The sequence below is a fragment of the Gorilla gorilla genome, chromosome 6 (genome assembly GCF_029281585.2).
Source record: "Gorilla gorilla gorilla isolate KB3781 chromosome 6, NHGRI_mGorGor1-v2.1_pri, whole genome shotgun sequence".
In the NCBI taxonomy this organism is placed as follows: Eukaryota; Metazoa; Chordata; class Mammalia; order Primates; family Hominidae; genus Gorilla; species Gorilla gorilla.
In genome coordinates this window covers 144858770-144878518 of record NC_073230.2, presented here as the reverse complement: position 1 = coordinate 144878518, position 19749 = coordinate 144858770, and the positions used below count along the sequence as shown (strand labels likewise).

At 43.2% G+C, this 19749-nt stretch overlaps 1 long non-coding RNA gene across 1 annotated transcript in view; it reads right to left on the bottom strand.

The window, feature by feature from the left end:
• Positions 1-15125, bottom strand: part of LOC134758953 (uncharacterized) — a 132675-nt gene extending 117550 nt beyond the window's left edge. Inside the window, exons 1-2 of the long non-coding RNA XR_010134769.1 lie at positions 15021-15125; positions 13757-13838 (exon numbers count right to left, since the gene is read on the bottom strand). This is a non-coding gene — a long non-coding RNA (uncharacterized lncRNA). The remainder of the gene's footprint in view (positions 1-13756; positions 13839-15020) is intronic.
• Positions 15126-19749: the final 4624 nt, after the last annotated feature.

Here is a 19749-nt window from a genome sequence, read left to right as displayed (position 1 = left end):
AACACGGGTAATTCAAGGGCAAGAGGGATACGTTTCCTGATAGACTGATTGGAAATTACAAGATAGGAAGACAAGGTAAAGAGGTAAATAATTGCGTGGGGGTTAAGAGGATGAGCTTTGGAATCAAATATTGCTGGTTTTCAGTCTCAGCCCTGCTACTTCCTAACTGCATAGGAATGTTCCTTGACTTCCCTGAACCTCAGTTTACTCATCTGTAAAGTGGGTGTAATAGTACTTACCCCAGGGGGTTGTTATGAGAATTAAACGCAGTAATATGTGTAGCCACTCCATGCAGGGTCTGGCACACAGAGGCTTTCAATGAATATTACCCATCGTTTTTTCTGTCCATTTACATCCCCCATATCAATGCATAGGATACCCAAATCCACCAAATTCACCTGAGTCATCTAGATAGTCACCTTCATTTGATCATTTTGGAGATAGCCAACGATATTTTACACTGGTAGTTTTGTTGTTGTTGTTGTTGTTGTTTAACCAGAAAATGAAAAGATACTTTCTAGTAGCAAAGAAGAGTTTCTAGGAAGATCAGTGCTGGAGACAAACAATGGTGTCCAAGTTCTCATGTCCTTTCCCGCAGAAAGGGCTTATTTAATGAAACTTTGACTAACTGGTACCCATCCCATGCCCTTGGGTACACTTAGTGATATGTGATGTCCCAGAATGGATAATCCCTGTGAACATCCTGGCTGGACCACAGCATCCCACGTCCTGGGATGAGCTGAAGTAGAGATAAGAAGGCCTTCACCATTTGTTCATTTGGACTAATTTATGTCACTTGTTCTTTGATTAGCAGCTCTTACATTCAAGGCGCTGCTTTAGAGACCACTGCCCTCACCAGGGACGATAGAGGCAGAGCCACCGAATGGGCTTCCCTTTGATTAGGAAATTGACGCTCTCCATCCACAGCTGTGGTCACAATCAGCAAACTCTACTTACTGACAACTGGGTAAAGCCCAGCCTGACCTCCCTATGGAAGAGACAAACCAGGATTTTTACTCCTGTCTTGCAGAGCAGGAAACAATCATGCTTGTTTGATGCCATTCCATTTGACAAGGAAAGAAACTAGGGCTTGCCCTCTGGTTTTCTGATTCTAAAGTCCATATTGTCACTGAATCAGGTACTTTTGTCACATGGAGGGGGAAAGCTACACATCCTTTGCCCTTTAAAACCTAGAGGACACATTTCAAGGACAGTTGGCAATAGGCTATGGTCCTGGAACCTCTAACCTTTATTCACGCCATGATCTAGAGAATTTTGCAACTAGTTTCATCATGCCCCAAATTGTGCTGTTACCTGAATTAGAAACATTCAGTCAGCTGGACAAATGAAGCAGAGGGAAAACATTGGGACTCAGAGAACTTCTAGGAGGACAGAGACAACATGATTCATTCTCAGTGGAAAATTGCATGGGTAGCTCCAGCTAGTCTCCCACTTCTTCCATTTTCCTGAACTATCCAGATCCTTCTATTTCTGGGCTTCCTTTATATTATCTCTCTATGTGATCAACCTCTCGGTCACTCAGCACCTATAAAAATTACCTGTCCTAAGATCCAATAACTTCAAGACTCTGCTTTCAGCCAAATGTAGGGTTAGAAAAACTCCAACGAACAATTTTATTCTAAAGGGGTGATAACTTAATATGTTGTGTTTCTCCAGAATATTTGTTTTGTTTTTGTTTTTTTTTTAAGAGAAGGTCAGGGGCCGGGTGTGGTGGCTCATGCCTGTAATCCCAGCATTTTGGGAGGCCAAGGTGGGCAGATCACGAGGTCAGGAGATCAAGACCATCCTGGCTAACACGTTGAAATCCCGTCTCTACTAAAAATACAAAAAAATTAGTCGAGCGTGGTGGCACGTGCCTGTAATCCCATCTACTCGGGAAGCTGAGGCAGGAGAATCGCTTGAACCTGGGAGGCAGAGGTTGCAGTGAGCTGAGATTGTGCCGCTGCACTCCAGCCTGGGCAACAGCAAGACTCCGTCTCAAAAATAAATAAATAAATAAATAAATAAATAAATAAATAAATAAATAAAGAAGAAGGTCATTAACCTTAAGACTTAATGGCAGAACTTTAGGCATTATGACAGGTGGTGGAGCAGGCAGTACCTTACAGCAAGGGGCTCTCTCACCACACACGGGAGGCTATTGTAAATTTCCTTTCTCCCTCTGTCCAATATGGTCAGCCCTAGGTCGCTCTTTTTCCTCTGAAATCAAAATCTCATCCAGCTGCTGGGAAGACAGAACAAAGCTGCCAACTGATTATTATTCAAGAACAAAGCAGACCATTTATTTTAGCAGGTTCAGAGCCATTATCTCCCCAGGACACGAGCTACAGTGTGTGCCGGCTTTATCTACCCGAATTTCCTTCCGTCCTCAAATCCTTAAAGAGGGTGCTGTTCCTCTTGCTGGAGCAAGACAAAAGGGAACAGGAGAAAGAAATTTCTTACAGCAATGACCTATGAAACTTCTCTCTCCTCAAATTACTCTGAGCTATGGGAGGACATTCAAACCAAAGGCAAAGAAGTTGAAAACTTTGAAAAAAATTTAGAAGAATGTATAACTAGAATAACCAATACAGAGAAGTGCTTAAAGGAGCTGATGGAACTGAAAACCAAGGCTCGAGAACTACGTGAAGAATGCAGAAGCCTCAGGAGCTGATGCGATCAACTGGAAGAAAGGGTATCAGCAATGGAAGATGAAATGAATGAAACGAAGCGAGAAGGGAAGTTTAGAGAAAAAAGAATAAAAAGAAATGAGCAAAGCCTCCAAGAAATATGAGACTATGTGAAAAGACCAAATCTACGTCTGATTGGTGTACCTGAAAGTGATGGGGAGAATGGAACCAAGTTGGAAAACACTCTGCAGGATATTATCCAGGAGAACTTCCCCAATCTAGCAAGGCAGGCCAACGTTCAGATTCAGGAAATACAGAGAACGCCACAAAGATACTCCTCGAGAAGAGCAACTCCAAGACACATAATTGTCAGATTCCCCAAAGTTGAAATGAAGGAAAAAATGTTAAGGGCAGCCAGAGAGAAAGGTCGGGTTACCCTCAAAGGGAAGCCCATCAGACTAACAGCGGATCTCTCAGCAGAAACCCTACAAGCCAGAAGAGAGTGGGGGCCAATATTCAACATTCTTAAAGAAAAGAATTTTCAACCCAGAATTTCATATCCAGCCAAACTAAGCTTCATAAGTGAAGGGGAAATAAAATACTTTACAGACAAGCAAATGCTGAGAGATTTTGTCACCACCAGGCCTGCCCTAAAAGAGCTCCTGAAGGAAGCACTAAACATGGAAAGGAACAACTGGTACCAGCCGCTGCAAAATCATGCCAAAATGTAAAGACCATCGAGACTAGGAAGAAACTGCATCAACTAACAAGCAAAATCACCAGCTAACATCATAATGACAGGATCAAATTCACACATAACAATATTAACTTTAAATGTAAATGGACTAAATGCTCCAATTAAAAGACACAGACTGGCAAATTGGATAAAGAGTCAAGACCCATCAGTGTGCTGTATTCAGGAAACCCATCCCACATGCAGAGACACACATAGGCTCAAAATAAAAGGATGGAGGAAGATCTACCAAGCAAATGGAAAACAAAAAAAGGCAGGGGTTGCAATCCTAGTCTCTGATAAAACAGACTTTAAACCAACAAAGATCAAAAGAGACAAAGAAGGCCATTACATAATGGTAAAGGGATCAATTCAACAAGAAGAGCTAACTATCCTAAATATATATGCACCCAATACAGGAGCACCCAGATTCATAAAGCAAGTCCTGAGTGACCTACAAAGAGACTTAGACTCCTACACATTAATAATGGGAGACTTTAACACCCCACTGTCAACATTAGACAGATCAACGAGACAGAAAGTCAACAAGGATACCCAGGAATTGAACTCAGCTCTGCACCAAGCGGACCTAATAGACATCTACAGAACTCTCCACCCCAAATCAACAGAATATACATTTTTTTCAGCACCACACCACACCTATTCCAAAATTGACCACATAGTTGGAAGTAAAGCTCTCCTCAGCAAATGTAAAAGAACAGAAATTATAACAAACTATCTCTCAGACCACAGTGCAATCAAACTAGAAGTCAGGATTAAGGATCTCACTCAAAACCGCTCAACTACATGGAAACTGAACAACCTGCTCCTGAATGACTACTGGATACATAACGAAATGAAGGCAGAAATAAAGATGTTCTTTGAAACCAATGAGAACAAAGACACAACATACCAGAATCTCTGGGACGCATTCAAAGCAGTGTGTAGAGGGAAATTTATAGCACTAAATGCCCACAAGAGAAAGCAGGAAAGATCCAAAATTGACACCCTAACATCACAATTAAAAGAACTAGAAAAGCAAGAGCAAACACATTCAAAAGCTAGCAGAAGGCAAGAAATAACTAAAATCAGAGCAGAACTGAAGGAAATAGAGACACAAAAAACCCTTCAAAAAATTAATGAATCCAGGAGCCGGTTTTCTGAAAGGATCAACAAAATTGATAGACCGCTAGCAAGACTAATAAAGAAAAAAAGAGAGAAGAATCAAATAGACACAATAAAAAATGATAAAGGGGATATCACCACCGATCCCACAGAAATACAAACTACCATCAGAGAATACTACAAACACCTCTACGCAAATAAACTACAAAATCTAGAAGAAATGGATAAATTCCTCGACACATACACCCTCCCAAGACTAAACCAGGAAGAAGTTGAATCTCTGAATAGACCAATAACAGGAGCTGAAATTGTGGCAATAATCAATAGTTTACCAACCAAAAAGAGTCCAGGACCAGATGGATTCACAGCCGAATTCTATCAGAGGTACAAGGAGAAACTGGTACCATTCCTTCTGAAACTATTCCAATCAATAGAAAAAGAGGGAATCCTCCCTAACTCGTTTTATGAGGCCAGCATCATTCTGATACCAAAGCCGGGCAGAGACACAACCAAAAAAGAGAATTTTAGACCAATATCCTTGATGAACATTGATGCAAAAATCCTCAATAAAATACTGGCAAAACGAATCCAGCAGCACATCAAAAAGCTTATCCACCATGATCAAGTGGGCTTCATCCCTGGGATGCAAGGCTGGTTCAACATATGCAAATCAATAAATGTAATCCAGCATATAAACAGAGCCAAAGACAAAAACCACATGATTATCTCAATAGACGCAGAAAAAGCCTTTGACAAAATTCAACAACCCTTCATGCTAAAAACTCTCAATAAATTAGGTATTGATGGGACATATTTCAAAATAATAAGAGCTATCTATGACAAACCCACAGCCAATATCATACTGAATGGGCAAAAACTGGAAGCATTCCCTTTGAAAACTGGCACAAGACAGGGATGCCCTCTCTCACCACTCCTATTCAACATAGTGTTGGAAGTTCTGGACAGGGCAATTAGGCAGGAGAAGGAAATAAAGGGTATTCAATTAGGAAAAGAGGAAGTCAAATTGTCCCTGTTTGCAGACGACATGATTGTATATCTAGAAAACCCCATTGTCTCAGCCCAAAATCTCCTTAAGCTCATAAGCAACTTCAGCAAAGTCTCAGGATACAAAATCAATGTACAAAAATCACAAGCAATTTTATACACCAATAACAGACAAACAGAAAGCCAAATCATGAGTGAACTCCCATTCACAATTGCTTCAAAGAGAATAAAATACCTAGGAATCCAACTTACAAGGGATGTGAAGGACCTCTTCAAGGAGAACTACAAACCACTGCTCAAGGAAATAAAAGAGGATACAAACAAATGGAAGAACATTCCATGCTCATGGGTAGGAAGAATCAATATCGTGAAAATGGCCATACTGCCCAAGGTAATTTACAGTTTCAATGCCATCCCCATAAAGCTACCAATGACTTTCTTCACAGAATTGGAAAAAACTACTTTAAAGTTCATATGGAACCAAAAAAGAGCCCGCATCGCCAAGTCAATCCTAAGCCAAAAGAACAAAGCTGGAGGCATCACACTACCTGACTTCAAACTATACTACAAGGCTACAGTAACCAAAACAGCATGGTACTGGTACCAAAACAGAGATATAGATCAATGGAACAGAACAGAGCCCTCAGAAATAACGCCGCCTATCTACAACTATCTGATCTTTGACAAACCTGAGAAAAACAAGAAATGGGGAAAGGATTCCCTATTTAATAAATGGTGCTGGGAAAACTGGCTAGCCATATGTGGAAAGCTGAAACTGGATCCCTTCCTTACACCTTATACAAAAATCAATTCAAGATGGATTAAAGACTTAAACGTTAGACCTAAAACCATAAAAACCCTAGAAGAAAACCTTGGCATCACCATTCAGGACATAGGCATGGGCAAGGACTTCATGTCCAAAACATCAAAAGCAATGGCAACAAAAGACAAAATTGACAAATGGGATCTAATTAAACTAAAGAGCTTCTGCACAGCAAAACAAACTATCATCAGAGTGAACAGGAAACCTAAAAATGGGAGAAAATGTTCGCAACCTACTCATCTGACAAAGGGCTAATATCCAGAATCTACAATGAACTCAAACAAATTTACAAGAAAAAAACAAACAACCCCATCAAAAAGTGGGCAAAGGACATGAACAGACACTTCTCAAAAGAAGACATTTATGCAGCCAAAAAACACATGAAAAAATGCTCATCATCACTGGCCATCAGAGAAATGCAAATCAAAAACACAATGAGATACCATCTCACACCAGTTAGAATGGCAATCATTAAAAAGTCAGGAAACAACAGGTGCTGGAGAGGATGTGGAGAAATAGGAACACTTTTACACTGTTGGTGGGACTGTAAACTAGTTCAACCATTGTGGAAGTCAGTGTGGCGATTCCTCAGGGATCTAGAACTAGAAATACCATTTGACCCAGCCATCCCATTACTGGGTATATACCCAAAGGAATATAAATCTTGCTGCTATAAAGACACATGCACACTTATGTTTATTACGGCATTATTCACAATAGCAAAGACTTGGAACCAACCCAAATGTCCAACAATGATAGACTGGATTAAGAAAATGTGGCACATATACACCACGGAATACTATGCAGCCATAAAAAATGATGAGTTCATGTCCTTTGTAGGGACATGGATGAAATTGGAAAGCATCATTCTCAGTAAACTATCACAAGAACAAAAAACCAAACACTGCATATTCTCACTCATAGGTGGGAACTGAACAATGAGATCACATGGACACAGGAAGGGGAATATCACACTCTGGGGACCATGGTGGGGTGGGGAGAGGCGGGAGGGATAGCACTGGGAGATATACCTAATGCTAGATGACGAGTTAGTGGGTGCAGCGCACCAGCATGGCACATGTATACATATGTAACTAACCTGCACAATGTGCACATGTACCCTAAAACTTAAAGTATAATTAAAAAAAAAATTTTTTTTTTAAATGAAACTTCTCTCTCCTTCCTTTGCTGCCTAGGCTTCTCAAAGGCAATTGGATTTCCTGACTCTTTGAGAAACTACAGACAGATAAGAAAAGGTATGAGAGAAGCAGGCTTGGGCAGGCATCTTCCATTTGAAATAAGGCAGAAGGCTGGGTGTGGTGGCTCACACCTATAATACCAGCACTTTGGGAGGCTGAGGCAGGAGGATCACTTGAGCCCAGGAGCCTGCGACCAGCCTAGGCAACATGGTGAGTCCTTGTCTCTACAAAAAAAATGCCAGATGTGGTGGTGCACGCGTATAATTTCAGCTACTCAGGAGGCTGAGGTGGTAGGATCACTTGAGCTCAGCAGGTAGAGGCCTCACTGAGCCACGATTGCACCACTGCACTTCATCCTGGGCAACAGAACAAGATGCTATCAAAAAAAAAAAGAAAGAAAGAAATAGAGAAAGAGAAAGAAAGAAAGAGAGAGAGAGAGAGAAAGGAAGGAAGGAAAGAAGGAAGGAAGGAGGAAGGAAGGAAGGAAGGAAGGAAGGAAGGAAGGAAGGAAGGAAGGAAGGAAGGAAGAAAGGAAGAAAGGAAAGAAAAGGAGAGAAGAGGAGAGGAGAAGAGAAAAGAAAAGAAAAGAAAAGAAGAGAAGAGAAATACGGCAGCCCAACACCATCAACTTCACTACTCACTATTTTTTTTTTTTTTTTTGAGACAGAGTCTCACTGTGTCATCAGGCTGGAGTGCAGTGGTGCCATCTCAGCTCATTGCAACCTCAGCCTCCCAGGTTCAAGAGTTTCTCCTGCCTCAGCCTCCCAAGTAGCTAGGACTATAGGCATGTGCCACCATGCCCAGCTAATTTCTGTATTTTTAGTAGAGATGGGGTTTCAGCATGTTGGCTTCTTTGAGAGTCTCAAGAAGGAATTGCCAGATAAAACACAGGATGCCCAGTTAAATCTGAATTTCAGATGAACAGTAAATAATTTTTCAGTATATAAGTATATCCCATGCAATATTTGGGATATGCTTATACTAAGCAGTCATTCATTGTTCATTTTAAATTCTCATTTAACTGGGTATCCTGTATTTTTATGTGCTAAATCTGGCAACACCATCACATCATATTTCTGCCCAATCTCCATCCCTCCCCAATAGCTGGCTCTGCCCCTGCTCAGTCCCATACTGGTCACCTGAAGTACAGCAGAATTCCTTTATTGTAGATGAGGATTTGGAGGGGTCCATACCAGAAACACATAGGAATGATATAGATCTGCGTTCAGCATTGAACAGCATCAAAGATAAATCTCACTTGGAGTCACCTCCCGTCTGGCTGCTTCAGACCTTCTTGCCTAAGGTGACACTGAACATCTGAAAAATCAATAAATTCATTTTATGCTATTAGAGTAAACGAGGACCATTTTCTCCACAGGAGATAGTGACGTTTTTGAGAAAGGTCTCCCATTTGTGTACAGAGAAGTTTCTAGAAACCACCCCTCTCTGTAAGCCTCGTCTGAAAATTGCACATTTAGGCCAAATTCCTGAAGTCCTCCCTGCTCTAAATTCTGTGAGTCTGTGCACCCCCTGGCTCCCGGACCACTGTGCTGCCCAGGCCTGCTCAGTCCCAGCCCACCCAGGGGTCCCACTCCTGCCCCAACTCCTTCTCTCATGGAGGTCCCCGTAGCAAACTGCTTCCCAGCTGTTCCTGAAGCATCTGACTCTTCTCTACCTTCCTAACCTTGACCTCGCATTCAGAAGATGGGTCCTGCTTGGAGATCCTCACTGCAGTTGGGACCCCAAGTCTTCTGGCCTTCCTCCAGTCATGGTTTATCTCCTACTTCCCCGGGAGTAACCAGTCAACATTAACACTCATTATCCCTGATAAGTAGTCACTTACCGGAATTTAGGCTGAAAAGCAATCATACTAATTCTGACGCAGTAAAGACCAACACACGGGCTTTATGCTGAGTCCTTCATGCACTTGGTAAAATTCACTTTTAAAGTAACACGAACCCAATACCACCCAGTCTTGCTTCTTTTTTCTTTTTCTTTTTTTTTTTTTTGAGATGGAGTCTTACTGTGTTGCCTAGGCTGGAGTACAGTGGCACGATCTTGGCTGACTGCAACCTCTGTCTCCGGATTCAAGCAATTCTTCTGCCTCAGCCTCGTGAGTAGCCGGGACTACTGGCAAGCACCACCACACCCAGCTAATTTTTGTATTTTTAGTAAAGACAGGGTTTCACCATATTGGCCAGGTTGGTCTCGAACTCCTGACCTCATGATCCGCCCGCCTCGGCCTCCCAAAGTGCTGGGATTACAGGCGTGAGCCACCGCGCCTGGCCCCAGTCGTGCTTCTAACACAATTATTCTTCCCTCTCACTGCCAAGTCTTTATTCCTTTTTTTGTGCTGATTGCTGTTTTAACTGTGTTCTCTTTCCAAACAATTTGTCCATTTGAATTAATCGACCAGTAAAGTTCATGAAAAGTCAGCCCATCCTTTTATTCTTAAACTGATTCTCTGGTAATATCTATCTAGCTGATAGCCTGTATTTTTTTTCTCTCACTCAGTCTCTTCCCTTTTTGTTCTGCTCAAAGTACACCCACCCTTTCAAGATGCACTGGAATTCGTATTTTATAATCTAGCATACAAGGTCCTCTGAAGACACTTTTTTTTTCTTTTAAACAAATGAAGACTCTACCCTCTGAAGCATTTCATCTTCTGGAAAACAGACACAAAATTATTTAGTCATTTCCCCAAAGTCAACATTGGTGAAAATTTCTGGGATTAAGAAAAACAATATGATAGGATTTTGTGGTAGAGAGGCTGCCTTTTATATTTTACTTGTGACTTTTCCCAATGCCAAAATTCTATGACTCTATGATCAATATTCTCCCATGGCTCTCATGGCTGCTAATGGCTATGTTTGGGGGACTTTTTCTTCTAACTGTAAGAGTCTTGAGGCTTAACATTCCAAAGTGCTGGCTACATCCCCAGTGGAAAAAAAAAATTTCTACCATGTAGTAGCTATTTCTATTGTTTTATAAGAATGAAAATAAGCCACATAATTAAGCCTGGAGTCCAGGGAAGGGAGCTCAAAAAATGCCTTCTGTGGTGCCATGATAGTGGATGACAAAGTAGATAAACAGGAATCCCTCCTGTCCCCCAGATAGAAAGTCATATGAGTCGAGTCATCCTCCCGCATCTCCTGCCAGGCTACACCTGGCCAATGTGCTTATATAATACTGGATAATAGTGAATGAAAGTTTACATCCCAGGGTCTCCCAGTGAGTTTGTCCATTCGTTCATTCATGCAAACCCATTAATTGCATCTCTCACATGTCAGGTACTATGCAAGACACAGGAAACATAAAGGTCAATAAAACCCTGTCTGGACCCTCAAAGAACTGTAGACTGATGCATGAGACAGATCCACAAATAATAATGCATCCCAATGTATCTCTCAGTGTTGAACTAAAAGAGTGGGCTCTCTGTCGCAGCAACTCTCAACCAGGGCCAATTTTGTGCCCCCCACCCCCGCCCTGGGACGTTTAGCAGTGTCTGCAGACATTTTTGATTGACACAGCTGGGGTGAGGGATGCTACTGGCTTCTAGTGGGTAGAAGCGAGGGATGCTACTGGCTTCTAGTGGGTAGAAGCGAGGGATGCTGTTAAACATCCCACAGTGCATAGGACGGTCCCACAGCAAGGAATTATCTAGCCCCAAAAGTCAACAGTGCTGAGGTTGAGAACCCTCATCTAGTGGGATAAAATATGATGTAGTCAGCTCTGTCTGGTCATCTCTGGAATTTGGGCTGACTTGATCACTTTTGTTCTTTTCATAGTTGTGTCATTGATTGGCTTTTGCTCCTAAGCAAGTTACTTCACCTCACTTGGCTTAAGTTTCCTCATCTATAAAATAGATGTAGAGTCTCTGATCTCTAAATCCATTCTAGCCTAAGAAGCTATGGTTTTCTTGGGCCAATATTTATGCTTTCACTGAACCCTGCTTCCGAGAGGAGAATGCCTTGGCCAAAGACTGTTTACTCCACTCCAGGTCAAGGAGATAAACTAGTTTCCTGTGTTGATCTGGAGTCTCACTCAGGAAGGACAAGCACGACCTCTGCCCGAGGACCCTGAGTTAGGACACTTCCATCTTTGGAGTTTTCTCATCAGCAAACAGGAACTACATAACTGCTCTGCCTCCCTGTGTCCAGAGGAAGCCTTTGAGTCAATGAAGAGATGGAAAATTACCCGGATGCTGTTCCTGTGACTAGGTCCAAACCACAAATGCCACTTTTCTCCCTTTGGGGGGCCTGTGGCAAGGACAGGGTGGGGAGACACTGTGCTGTCCCTGTGGTGTAGGCTGGTGGGCTGGGCCAGGGAGGAGTAGTGTCTCTTTATATGTCTGTGGGGCTGCCTCAGGGAGGACCTTCGTCATTTTTCTCCCTGAGGACAAAAAACTTCGATTCTTGGCCACATATTTTAGGCTCTGGGGACTGGGTAGGGATCTGGTGCCCTCAAATTCTCACTCTCTCTCCCCCGCCGTGGCTTCAGGCTTAGTCACCAAACAGAAAGAGCTTTTCTGAGCCAGCCGGCTGGAGGACAAGAGCAGCTACAGAGACCAGGGGAAGCCAGGTCCCCACAAGACGCACTCCTGCCTGGGCCTGAACAGAGGCCTCTTCAATGCTGCTGTGGTGCTGCTGTAACCAGAAAGGCAGAAAAAGGGAGACTAGGGCAGGGCTGGAGATGAGGGCAGGGCTGATCTTGGCAGTGACACTGAGTTTGGTGTTATTGGGCTCTCTGTCTTGGCAGAAATGCATCAAGGATGGCAACTGGAGTGTCTTCGTGTCCTCTCCCCTGCTACACCAGTGCCACCTTACGTAGCAGATCCTGTGTGTGATGAACAAATGAACTGCTGTGAAAGAAAGAAAGAAAGACAGAAAGACAGACAGAAAGACAGAAAGAAAGAAAGAAAGAAAGAAAGAAAGAAAGAAAGAAAGAAAGAAAGAAAGAAAGAAAGAAAGAAAGACAACCCAGAGACATTAAGTAATATGCCCAAGTTATTTAAACTGCTAGTCAAGGGGAACTTCTATCAAATGTGCTTCACTGAACTTATCAACAATAAAAGTTCCAAATCAGACAAATATTTCCCACTCGTATGTTTTCATTGCTTGGGATTTTGGGGGTTTTTCTGGAGGCAGCAGGGTTGGTATGATTTACATTAAGTAAAATGTGCAAATCTTAAGTACACCGCTTAATGACTTTTATATATGTATATACCCAAGAATCATGTTCCCAGATGAAGATATAAAACGTTCCCATTGTTCTAGAAAGTGTCCTCAAACCCTATTTCAGTTGACAGCCACTTCAAGAAATAACCAGGTTTTTTTCTACTTCTGTCACCATAAATTAGTTTTGCCTGTTCTTGAACTTCTTATTATCAACCTCATATTGTTTTCTTCAATATAATGTATTTGGGGTTCATCCACATTGTGTCAGTAATTTGTCCTTTTTGATTGCTGTGTAGTATTTCACTGTATAAATATATCACATTCTGTTTATCCATCGTTCTGTTGATGGATATTTGGATTATTTTCAGTTTTTGGTTATTGTAATATATTTATCCTAAAGATATGAATTGGATAGGGATAATTTTCTGTTAATTTGTCTCAAAACGTGCCTATTTTAATTCCCCTTCAAACAAACTCTAATAAAAGTCATCCTCCAAAGCTCCCGGAAGTTGAGATAGAAAGAAGTATTTATTAAATTACCTCAAAGATCTTTTCAGACATGAAATCCTCTAATTCAATGTCTTCTCTAAGAGCTGCTGTTAAGCACCTGCTTGCATGAATTCTAAAATTTTCTCTGAACTGTAATACAGAGAGTGGTTATTTCCATGTAGAAACAACCCCTGCATCTATAAATTCACCGACAAAGACTAGAGAACTTATTCAAGCACAAAAAACATACCCATATCTCTTCACAAGATGGCACCTATTTCCAAATGAAAGATGTTCTCTTGTTCTGTGCACTGGAAGCAACTTGGGAGTGACCAGAAGAAATAGTGGAATGTAAATAAATATATCTACTTCATTTCAATCATTTTTTCTTCCATGGAAAGCAACGGTGGTTTCTTTCTTGAGATAGGTGGGAAAGAATGAAGCCTGCAATGGACTATTTACCAGGCCTCCAAAGCATTTCTCAGAATTTTCAGATCCTGCAGTGAATTCCTACCACCCATTGTATTCAGATTTTCATTTCGTCTAATGCTAACTCTAATGAGTCTATACCATACCTGGTGAGCCGAACTGCAGTGCACACTCCATCACACCGTCAGTCTTCTATTTAACCCAGACAAAGGGTCTTTTATACTCTTCCTGGACATGAAAATAAAAGATTGGAAACAATCATTTTAATGATATATTTATTTTAAAAAAAAAACTTTGCCTTAAGATTTGTTCAACAAATATTCATTCAGCCACAAGGACTGAACTCCCAAAGCCAAAGGTTGGAGTCACCATTATTGTGGCACCTAACATCTTGTATGATGTCTAAAAAAGGAAAATTCAAAAGAAAATTTGCACAATGGCCCATGATGGCTGTAGTCAGACATGTAGGTAATAAAACCTAGGCCTGTAAACTAAAGCTGACTTCTTGCCTGTGTAACTGGAGTTTGTTACATACTTCACTGACAGGTACTGGTTATAAACCTGTTTATCAGCTGTAGAACAAAGACAGGATGCAAAGAGTTGCCCTCCACCAGACCCTAAGGCACCTAACCTTTCTCCTACCCACTCCACCATATATTTACCTTATCTTATGGACAGTGTCACCGAGCACCAATCAGAATCACAAGAATTCAACTACTGCTTCCCTCCTCCTTTCTCCCACCTTCTGTGCCATGCCTATCCCTCATTAGGAAATGTATCTATACTGTGCCTCCTGTAACCCACTTAGAGACACATTCTCAGTCTATACTGAGTCTGTGTTCCTGGGCTTCCGTCTTCAAGTGTGGCTCAGAATAAATCTAAGCATGATTTCTCTAAGTTCTAGTGCCTGTTATTTCACTTTTCAGCCAATGATGTATACCATCCAAACACTGAAGTCCTACCCTCATCACACCTGAGACTGCAACCAAAAATACTATGGACAGGGCGGTGAGGCACACAGATTCCATCCCATCCCCTCTCTGTCTTCTCTCATCCCTCTTGGCTCAGCCCTGATCTCTCTTCTCCTCTCCCCTCCTCTTCTATCCCTTTTCCTACTTAGTCTCCTGTCTGCCAATCTCCAAGGCTCCTTATGAGTTCACAGAAAAAAGAAAAGGGGAGGGGGGATGGGGAGAGGACACACAGATGTAGCTGTTACAACTAAACAGCCTTTATACTCAAGCCATTCAGATTCCTGTATCCCACCTTTAGGTACTATTGGTTCCTCACCTTACCCCACATATAGCCCAGGAAGACCTTATCTGCTCTCCAGCTGGCCTAATGCACCATTATTTTCTCCAGCTCCTTCACATCAAGACCCGAACCTCCCTCACCCCACCCACTTGGCTTTACCAAGGTAGGGAATGAAATTCCTCCCTGGGATCCTAATGAGCAGTGGTAGTCCCTGAGCTGCCAATCTCTCATCCTCACAACAGGCAGGGGTGGTGCTTGTCTGTCATTATGCTTGACTCCTTTCCCTTCCTTTCCCTAAGCTGGTCTCGCCCTTTTCTTAAAATGACAACACTGTGTAGAATCAGCTCCTGACAGCCTCACCCACCCCAATCAGCCCCAGCCAGCCAGGGCTCTGGAGGCGTCATCTGAAAACCAGGGTATTTTTTTCTAACCTCTCCCCGCCCTCCACCCACCTCTTGTTCTTTCAAGAACAAATTCTTTCCCCGGCGTTTCTAAATTAAGAGGAAAAGAAAAGGAGTTTCTTCCATTTTCGTCGTGGATGAAAATAAGCCAGTTGTCAGTTATTTACCCAAAATCTGATTCCGAAATGACCCAGTCCTAGACTGGATTTAAATTTTAAAGGCAAACCTAAAAAGAGTTGCTGAGATATTTTTTAAAAATTCACCAAAAGTGGCCAGGAGGTGAATTTGCTAAGCTGTGGTTATTGGCAAGAAGAACTGCAAAGGCAGGAAATTCTCTGCATAACTAGCCCGTCTTCCCGAAGCCTGCCGGGAGCAGGAACAGGAGTTTCCAACTCCTCCCTGACTATTTCTCCTGAGTCCCCAGTCCAGGCACCCACTGGCTCTGGGCACAAGCCCGCCAGCCTCTTATTGCAAATCACAGCATATGTTCACATCCATTCATCGAATCCCATTTGGCAAGAGTTCAGGCAAGAAGGTGGGATTAACTTGCCAAGACACCAGCCACTCCCTCACTACAGGCTGCACGATGTCCTCTCCTTCTACGTAATCCAGCCAGACAGCAGCCAAGATGCTCACCTCAGGGAACGTTCCATTCTGGAAAATTCCTTCTGGAATCACCCCATTCTGTTGCCCCACCAACTCCACCTCTCTGACCCAACTCCCACCACAGACAGACACAGTGTATTAGGACAGGCTAGGTGCTGCAACAAACATCCCCAACATCTCAGTCAATTAGCACAGAGGGTTTGTTTGTCTCTCATACTTAACATCTGAGCAAATATTGCTATGATTTTGAGGTTTTTTCCAAATTATACTTCTAGCCTTCGAGGTCTTAATTTTTTGAGGAACTGTGACTTATCCGTGTTTATGTAACAGAGATGTCCCTCTTTATAGTTTGCAGCGTAAAGAGCATACTTCAAGCAGGTCCCAGATGCAAGGTTTGAGCCTTCAAAAGCTGGTAGCAGCCGGAAATCCTATATTTTTATTTAATTCTATATTTTACAAAATTCCAACTCCTTTGCTTTTATATATCCAAAGGTACCTGCATTCTTACCAGTAGGTAAGATAGATAGGAAATGGGAGGAAAAAATGCAAAGGAAATGAGAAGTCAGAGAGGGATCAAAACTTATTCAGCCCTATCCAGCTCTGCCAACAACAGCAGCAGGCTGGTAGCTGGGTATGCAGTCAAGATAGACAACATACTCCCTGGAAGCCATAGTACTGACCCTCCAGGGCTATGCTCAGTCAAGAAAACTATGCTAAAGATCTAAGCCCCTTCCCACAAGGACTCTTTCAGCTACTTCCCTGGGTGAGCAGACCCCAAGACACCTGGATCGGGTTGGGGTTCAGCAAGTACCTCACGGATCCAGAACCATTTCTCCCTTCTCTCTTGCCTCAGTCAGGTGGATTTATCAGCTCTCCCTGTCTAAGTATCCATCAGTCTAACCACCTCAAACCTCCTAGTAACTTCATTCTGGGGATCCAGTTGCCTGTCTCTGCCACTGGCCACAGTTGGAGCCAATCTGATGCCCATTCACAACAGATCTCCCTAGTTCTGAATCTCAGGGGAGGGTGTAAATGCCTATAGTAGATTGTATTCCTGTTCACCAATGATGCCAGCTTTCCATGCTGTGGAAGAATTATACATCCCTGCCCTGCTGGACTCAGAAACTGCCCTGTGACTTACTTTAGCCATTAAAATGGGTTGGGGGCAGGGGGGATGGAAATGTGAAATGTGTGTCACTTCTGAGCAGAAATTATGAGAGCCAGAGCATGGTTTACTTGACCCTTTTTCCCTCTGCCATGATGACCAAGCAGTGATTCATATAGAAGCTGCTGCATTAGCCCAGGTCCCAGAATGAGGACAACATGGAGGAAAGCCATAGCCAACCCAGGATGAATACATTGCATGCATGAGAAATAAACCTCTACTGATTCTTGTTGTAAGCCCTTGGAACTTTGGGGTCATTTGTTAAAGTGGTGGAAGCTTGTAGATCCTGACTGATGAAGTGAATGCCCTGCCCTCCTTTCCCAGAATGCTCTGGGACTCCCTGTATACATTACACCACCTTCTCCCCAGAGCTTTTCATACCCAAAGAGGCTTCTCAAAGAAATCATTTTGCGTCTTTTCTCCAGGTCTGCTGCCTGCCTTCTTTAGCAAATAAGGAAGTCACAACATCTGCCCTGGCACGCCCTTCTAGTTTGGCCTCTATAGAAACTGATTGGCAGTTCCTTTTGCTAACGAAGGAAAAAACTGTAATCTCTGAGGGCACTGCCACCACCTACGTTTGCCCTACTGTGGTTTGTGCATGGTAGACACCAGTGGATGTTTGTTGTCTGAAGAGAACGGGGATAATTTCGAGGAAGAAATTGGTAGCGTCATTAGTAAAATTTAAAAGCCTGAGAGGTAGGTGGGACCATCTAGAATGTGTTCCATCTAAATTTCTACCCACACCATGTCCCTGTTTTAGCAACCTCCCTCAAGCCCCTCCCCGCCAAAAAAACACAAAGAAGCACCTATAAGCAAAGGGTGTAACTCGGTTATTTTTAAACTGAAAATACAAAGATCCAAGGCTTTGGGACAAGTCAAATAAAACTGCAATTTTTATCTCCCTGTCCTCCCCTAGACAAAGGACTTGCATCTGGAGTGGAGATTACGCAGGCATTCGGTCTATGCAAAGCCCAGAAGCTGAACTGATTGCAGATGCTTTAGGGACACCTAAACACGGCTTAAGAGCCTCCACCAGGGCAGCTGGTGTTTCCATCAGAGAAAAGACCTGGCCCACTTTGTTCAATTGGCCCATCCATTGGTGGTCCAGCATTTACTTTCCTGAATCACTGCTCTGGCTAGCGGGGCTGGCAACAACAACTCAATATTCAAGCCTCACGTAGACACAGGAACTGAATTGCCCCAATGATTATTTGATCTGGCGCAGAACATGCTATACACAGTGGATTCCACGTTGCAGGTGAATGTTCCGGCCCGGCCTGGCAGAGGCGCGCACGTATCACCGAGTCGTATGCTGGCAACCCTTGAGGGCCAGATGACTTTTCTGCTTTGGAGGCTGGCACTTCATAATTACAGCTGTGTTTGTGTTGTCATACCCAATTACCTCACTTACAGCCTTAAAATAGAATCCAGCCAAAGGTGCTGGCTGCACAGACAAAAAGGGAAGCTTCACAGGACTCAGAACCTGGGGACTGAGCCAGAGGGGAGGGCTTGAAGCTAGACACAAACGTCCTAACTCTTAAAAACCAAGGACTCCTTTCCCTCTCCTCATGAGGGAAACAGAACAGTGCCGCAAGACTGTAAATGAATGAATAGGAGCATGATGGAGACAGAACTCCAAGTCAATCTTGTTTCTAGTTTGGAAACATTCATTTACCCACGAATGAAGTCAACCAAAGAGGGGATCTTAGGTGTCCTGTTAGCTAAGGGAGAAAACCCAGAAGAGTTCTGTCACTGTGTCCGTATGTCCCTCCAATGATGGGAATACCCCAATCCACAAGTGACTTTTCTCTCCAAAAAGAATTTCTGCCATCTGCCATCCCCACAGCTGCAGGCCACAGCAGAGAACCCAATGCAGAAGAGAGCTCTCCAATTACAGAGCAAGAGCCATTCCCCAGGCAGGTAGGGAGAGAACAGCAGCTTATCTCCGAGGGCAAAGAGGAAGCAAACCTCTGTAGAAACCAAGTCATAGCAATGCCCAGCACTCGCCTCGCTCTCAAGCTTTCTCCACAGAAACCATAAGGCCCTGCTCCTGAGCTCTCCAACTAGGCTGGGGATACCCCTAAAATTTATTTATTTATTTATTTATTTATTTATTTATTTATTTATTTATTTATTTATTTTGAGACAGTCTCACTCTGTCTCTCAGGCTTGAATGCAGTGGTGGGAACACAGCTCACTGCAGCCTCGATCTCCCAGGCTTAAGTGATCCTCCCCATTCAGCCTTCCAAGTTGCTGGAACCACAGGCCTATGCCACCACACCCTGCTAAATTTTTTTATGTTTTGTAGAGAAGAGGTCTCACCATGTTGCCCAAGCTGGTCTCAAACTCCTGGGCTCAAGCAATCCTCCCGCCTTGGCCTCCCAAAGTGCTAGGATTGTAGGCATGAGCCACCGCCCCTGGCCAGAACTTCTTGTCTGCTCCCTCTCTCCCACCCCATCTCCTGCTCTCAGACATCTGCACGTTTCTGATTTTATGTCCTCGATCTTTCTTAAATCCATGCCTCCTCTCCTTACCACTGGCTCCTGCCCTGATTCAGGTCTTTATTATCTGTCCCTAGAGCTTGGCATCTTCTTGACTGGTCTCCACCCTGTCAAATCCACCCTCCACGGCACAGCCAACCATAAAGCCAAGCACCCCACCCACCTGCTGGGACCCTCCAGGACTCCCAGTGACCAGTAGAGTGCAGTGCACATTG